The 6,391-nt window shown below is 55.2% G+C and overlaps 1 protein-coding gene and 1 long non-coding RNA gene across 4 annotated transcripts in view; one reads left to right on the top strand and one right to left on the bottom strand.

The window, feature by feature from the left end:
* LOC102492319 (uncharacterized) overlaps positions 1–2,092 on the bottom strand; it is a 15,516-nt gene extending 13,424 nt beyond the window's left edge. Inside the window, exon 1 of the long non-coding RNA XR_335609.3 lies at positions 2,023–2,092. This is a non-coding gene — a long non-coding RNA (uncharacterized LOC102492319). The remainder of the gene's footprint in view (positions 1–2,022) is intronic.
* The window catches only part of TMEM181 (transmembrane protein 181), a 76,985-nt gene that overhangs the window by 22,781 nt on the left and 47,813 nt on the right, over positions 1–6,391 (top strand). The window contains exon 1 of one of the 3 annotated variants that reach the window (XM_006155780.3): positions 2,580–2,661. The exons of the other annotated variants lie outside the window; for them this stretch is intronic. The gene's annotated coding sequence lies outside the window, so the exon portion shown is untranslated. Of the gene's footprint in view, positions 1–2,579; positions 2,662–6,391 lie in introns of those variants that run through there. 3 annotated transcript variants of the gene reach the window in all.

The following is a 6,391-nucleotide window of genomic DNA, read 5'->3' as shown; positions in this document are numbered from 1 at the left end:
TGGGGTGGGGTGGTGGTGGGGCTGTCCTCCTGCTACCCCATCACCTGGGGACCGACAGAACCAAACAGAATGCGGACAAACTGCCGTGCCCAGGCACAGCTGTGCTCTTTCTGTCCTCATAATGCACCCACGAGTCTGGAGAGTGCCCTTTAAGCTCTGTGTTCGCGCACAGCACATCGAGAAAGGCGTGCTGAGGTTCAGCCTTCGAGTCTTGTTGGAACTTGAGGATGGGTTTGTTGCTGAGTGAAGTCAGTTGCCAGTTTCAGGGCTCGACTCCTAGCATGACGCGGCAGTGTTTCTGACGTGCAGCCCACGATTTGGGGTGCACAGAGCCACCCCAGCTCAGGGTCAGGCCAACAGAGAGGACTTCGCAATCTGGAAGCATGAGAAAAACAGCACGCCTTCCGCCTAGGCAGGACGAAGGCACTTCCTCCCTAGGAGTCCCAGAACTTGCGCTCTTCTAGAAGCCACTGTCCTCGCTTCTACAGGGCGAAATGCAAAATGAAACCCACCCTTTCACACTGCGACTTCAACAGGAATCCGAACTTGGCCGCAGAGCCATGTCAGGGACATTCGCAAAGACATGGCACTGCAGCATTGAAGGCTATCAGTTACAAGTATAATTTCAGTGAAAAAGAGGGAGTGTATTGCAAACACACAGGGCTAGCTTCCAGAACCAGAGGGCAACATGCATGGGCCCCAGGAGGGTGCTGGAGGCATTCAGCCTGGGTTCCACGTCCCGTTCTTGAAACCTCTTGCCTGTGCCCAGCCGTTGCGCATTGGGGTCTTGTAGGGAGCTCTAGAAAACACCGAGGCCTATGGCTCACTTGGATCACCTCTCACTGGCTGGGAGTCCAGCCTGAGCATTGGAATTTTTTAAAGCCCCCCAAGTGATTCTAGTATCAGCAGCTTTCGGGGTCCATTGTCCCAGACTGAGCTACCCAGGAGCTCCCGAGCTCAGACTGCTGCCGGCATGCCCCTCCCATGCTCACCATGCTCATGCTCCATGGGCAGGAAGTGGTCAACGCCAGGCAGGCACCGATGACGTCACCCTTGGTACCAGATTGCAGTCCTCAGCTGGGGCCCTAGTGGAGCCCTAAAGTCCCGCTAGGTTTTCTCGGGCTGCTCATTTCTCCAGGTGCAAGAACATGTCAGCCCCTCTCTACCTCTGGGCACTGGATCCAGCTGGCAGAGTCCCCAGACCTCCTTGGCCCCGCCTCTTTCTGCCCACCTCCACCCTGGGCCTTGGCCTCGTGCCTCCCTTCCCCACCTGAGCCATTCTGGTAAATAGTCTGGTGGTTCCCAGCCTCATCTCCCCACCCCTGGGGTCCCCCTCAGTGATGACTGGCAGGGGAGGCTGGAGCTCCCCACACTGGCTGGACTGGCACCCACAGGTGCTGGCTCCCAGTGGATGTGTACGGGGCTAAGTGGACCGTAGGAGACAGGTGACATCGTGGCGCCCACAGGGGGTTTCCGGTCACGGCGGTTCTGTCAGTTTCTCCAGCGTCATCCTGCAGGATGTGCCAGCCAGCTGTGACGGTCATGCAGCTCTGCCCGCTGGCACCCCTCAGACATACTCTCCAGATCCCCTGCCTTACGTCGTTCTTTCTTGTTGGTGTTTTTTATTTAATTTTTTTTAGAGAGATTTTTGCTATAGGGTGTGTGTGCTTGCCAGACAGACAGAGAGACAGAAAGCAAGAAGTCACTCCCCTGGGCAGGTGACCATGCTTCAATCCCTTCTCCTCCATGCTCCTCTTAGGGTCTTGGGTATGCACACATACATACCCCGCGTGAGTTTTAAGCCACCAGGTGCGGGACTCAAACTGCGGCCAGCAATGTGGGAGTCCAGTGACATAACTGTTACACCATCTGCGCGTCCCTTTTTGTTATTTTTTTTGTTCTTGTTTTTAAGTATCTATTTCCTCCAGGAGTAAGACAGCCAGAGACAGCGCCCCCAGCAGGACCTTGATGCCACAGCACACCCCTGCCTGTGCCAGCCATGGATCGTGGGCGGGCGTGTACCTGCTGTGCTCTGAGAGGTCTCCGGATGTCAGCCTGGAGCCTTCCCCTATGGGCAGCTCACAGAGTACCGTGTTCCCGGCTGCGCCCCATTCAGCCCCTCTTCTCACTTTCCTGGGATCGTGAGAACGTTTCCATAAAGTCACCATGGAAACGTTCACCTTAGGTTCTATCTTCAAGGGAACCAAGCTAGGACATTCTTCCAACATTGGGACGATTTTGACCAAAAACTCAGAGAAAAGTAGAACGACCAACTGTCCTGGTTTGCCTGGGGCTGAGGTCCCTGGGTCACAGATTTCCCGGGTTCAGACCAGAACGCTCAGTTCCGGGACCAGCTGGTCATACCCGTGGGAGGCAGGAGCACGCTGAGCCTCCCCACTCCAAGTCAGCCCCTGCCTCGCCCCCGCAGCCTTCTCCCTTTGCTGCGGTGGGAAGGTGTCCCCACTTCTCCCGACTCCTCAGAATAGGAGGTGCTGGTCAGTCAGCCAGCCCTGCTGAGTCATTCGTTCCATCGCACGTGTTGGGTGCCTCCTGTGCCAGGCTGGGTGCCAGGTCCTTGGAAAGAGGAGGACTGAACACTGGCACGGGGAAGTGAGAGGGGACAGTGGAGCAGCACTGCTCAGACGTCGAGGACACAGTGAAGTACGTGTTTGCTAAATCAGGCCTGACACCTGACAACTCCCACGCTACCGAAGGCAGAGAAGGGAGGGTACTGGCGGGCTGGGAACCAGTTCCTGGTGAGTGGGGGTACCCGGGCCTGTACGCAGGCCATGCAGGCCGAGAGGTGTGAGCCCCAGGGCTGGGCGTGCTTCTATTCTCTCGCCTCCGTACTGCAGTGCCAGAAACCAACCTGCGTGAGGGGAAAGAGGGCATTTGTTTTCGTAGTTGTGAAGGGTACAAAAGGAGGTGATACATGTGAACCCCTTAGCAGAGTAGTAAACTCTGAAGTCGTTCCACAAGTTCGAGATAAAGAGGGGGAGCAAACGTTAAGCTTGTTCACAGACTTCAAGGCTATGGTAGCTGGTCTTCCAGCCAGCGCTCCTCCCAGGATTCGTGCCCTTTTCTCGTCCCTTCCACTTCCAGCCAAGCTGTTCTCGACTTTCTTCTTACCCACAGAACACGAGGCTGAATGACATGAGGCTAGGTCAGAGGAAGCTCCGTGTGTCCTGCCCTGGTGTCTTGGAGCATTTGTGCTAGGGGACATCAGCCACCGGGCTGGAAGTCTGACCGCCCCTAGACCGCCGTGCTGGAAGGAAGCCCAGAGTAGCCATTTGGAAAAGCTGCCTGGGAAGAGACTGCCTGGACAGTCCCTCAGATGCCCAGCCATCCCAGCCCAAGCACCAGGCATGGGAGTGGAGACGGTATCTCGGATATCCAGCCCAGTCGAGCCTTCCGGTGACTGCAGCCTCGGATGTCACCTGACTGCGTTCTCCAGAAGCCCCGAGCAAGGACTGCCCCGCTGAGTTCAAGTCCACACCCTGGATCATGAAAAGCAAGAGCTTGCCTGAAACCATCATGACAGGTGACATACCTGCTTCCGTGGTCCCCCTGAGATCCGCGTCCTTCCGTGAGCCCCACCTCCTGAGTGTGGAGTGGACGGTGACTTCCTTCCACAGACAGAACACGGCAAACTGATGGGATGTCACTTGTTATAAAAGACTGAAACTTCTGTCTTTATCTTTTATTTCTTCTGAAAGAGAGATAAAGGGAGAGACTTCCCCAGCCTCGGCCAGCCCTGCCGCAGTGACCAGGCATGCTGCACGGTCACAGAAGAACGCAGGCTTGCTAGTAATCCCTGAGAACAATCACTAACCCTCCTTAAGCCTCAGCGTCCTGTGTAGAAAACGAGGACACGAGGATTGCACAACCCATCAAGGTTTAGAGACTGCACTGGCTCAGCCGCGGCCGCAAGCTTTGCAGGTCTCAGCACACACTGGTTATTGCCATGAAACAGCATGCCCCTAGGGGGAGCTAGGAGACGGCATGGAAACGGACTGATGGGCCCCCTGAGCTGAGGCCGCCCAGGTACGAGTCCATTCTTGTGTCTGAAATGAAGCTGCTTCCGAGCTTAAGGAAGAAGCCTGCCCAGCAGAAGCAGACTTAGAAGAGTGGAAGTGAACTTGGAGGAAACTCACGACATGTCATAAGAAATGGCTGACAGACCAGCTTTCTCTGGGTGGTGGTGGTGGGTTCCTCCTCCCCCTTCACGTACAAGATCCCAGCACCACTCAGTTCTTTTATTTAAGTTTGCCAAAAGGCATGTGTACTCACAAGAGGAGAGAGAGAGATAGAGAGAGAGATAAAGCACCTCTCATGGGCATGGTCAGGCTGTAATTCCTTCTCCTCTATCTCTCCCTCCTTTCAGGATTTTGGGGACGCACACGTTTCCAGTGTGTTTCTCTGGCCACTGAGCCTGGGATTCGAACTGTGCAGTCAGCTATGTGGGAGCCAGCTGCCTTAACCACTGGCCCTCTCGGTTTTTCCTATCACAGCCATTACTAAGTAGTTGCTGGGGTCGTGATCTGTCCTTTACTGAATGCTAATGCTTAGTTCCAGGAGGACAGGGACCTTGCCTGTCTACTCACGGGTTTCCAGAATGGAGAGGAGTGCCTAGAACCCACGGAGACCCAGTTAACGTTGGAGAACAAACACAGGGTGGGGGGGTTGGAGAAGGGGAGGGAATGAGCAGATGGCATAATGGTTACGTTGCTGGACTCCCACATAGTTGACCTTGGTTTGAGTCCTGGACTTGGCAACTTAAAACTCAGGCTGGGCACGTGAGTGTGCGTGTCCAGGATCCTGAGAGAATGGAGAAGGGATTGAGGCGTGGCTATCCCCTGGGGGGGGGGTGATTTCTCACTTTCTGTCTGTGTCTCCCAAGCAACCCAGACAGTGCAGTCTCTAGCTCAGGGTACCCACCAGCCCACTTCCCTGGGCCTGCCTGTCCCTGCAGACACTGCAATTCATGCTCCCTGTTCTTATTGCTATAAAGAGCCCTTTCCCCTTCATGTCTGTGGAAACTTAAGAAATAATCTTTTATTATTAAGAGTTACGGGTTAGCATTCGGAGTGCAACAGGAATTTCTCGTCTGTGTTAGTTGGTGTCCTGGCTGAGGCTGTTGTTTTGCTTGGCACCCTCGTTTTCTCCAACTTTCTTTTCTTTTTTTGAGAGCTTTTGGCTATAGGGCAAGTGTGCTCACCAGAAAGAGAGAGACAGACAGAAAGCGAGAAATCACAACCCAGGGGGAATGACCACACCACAATCCTTTCTCCTCCATTCTCCTCTCGGGATCTTGGGCACACGCACACACACGCACCTGGCGTGAGTTTAAGCCACCGGGTCTGGGACTCGAACCACCGTCGACTACGTGGGAGTCCAGAGACATAGCCATTATGCTAACTGCTGGTCCCTCTCTCCAACTTTCTAATTTCCACTTCACCCTGGAGATTCAGCCCACCCACCAAGCATTTTCTTCCTGGCCCAGGCCCCGCGGATGAATCAGGTGCCCTCCCTCAGTGTCACTGCCACAGTCCATGCTGTCACACTAGTTCGGCGTCTTACTTTGCCTGTAAGTTTGCACATGACAGAAGCTGTATCTTATCTAAGTTGGCAACTTCCTGCCAATAGGAAGCTTGGGGAACAGCTTCATGAATCAATGAGGCTCCATTAGGAAGAAAGCTTGGAAGCCTTTTATCTTCCTCCTCAGATTGACATTAAACTCACAGCACGACAGAAGCGGATCATTTGACCAATGTCCAAAGAGAATCTCAGAAACACCCAAACCTGGGTTGTCATGTGTGCTTGACTGCAGAAGTTTACAGCTGTGGGCCGAGATCCTGAACCGACAAAGTGCTTTCAGTTAGTTGACGTCTGCCCCGTGTGGAAGCCCTGACACCTGGCCTGGACTTGCATCACCGGTTACATGTCCAGCTCGGTGGGATGCAGGGTCCAGCCGCCAAACGCGCATTGTGGATGGCTGTGGTCTAGAAGAGGCTTGCAGAAGCTCCCAGAAAATGCCAGGAACCCCTCTCCTGTCATCACTGGAGGGTGCTGGAGAGCGCAGAGGCTGCCCGCCTTTGAACGTTTTGGGAGTCACAAAGCCTTCTGCAAATATGCAAACTTACAGATCCTCTGCCCAGAAAAATGCGGACCCTCACTGCTCCCCCCCCGCCCCCCCAGCCGCAGCGCCTCGGCGGGACAGGGTGGGTCAGCGAGTGCGGAAGCTGCCTCGCTCCGCTACAGACACGGACAGGCAAGTCCTTCCTCGCGTTCCACCCTGGCGGAGAGCTGGCGGGCACCGGGGGTAGACGCTCACCTCCGGGCGCAGCCGTCCCACGCTGGGCGGGGCAGTGGGGTCGGGACCCGGGGGGCC

This window comes from Tupaia chinensis, unplaced genomic scaffold (assembly GCF_000334495.1).
Source record: "Tupaia chinensis unplaced genomic scaffold, TupChi_1.0 Scaffold000468_1, whole genome shotgun sequence".
NCBI classification, from domain to species: domain Eukaryota; kingdom Metazoa; phylum Chordata; class Mammalia; order Scandentia; family Tupaiidae; genus Tupaia; species Tupaia belangeri.
The sequence above is the reverse complement of the archived record's forward strand: the minus strand, read 5'-3'. Positions and strand labels throughout refer to the sequence as shown.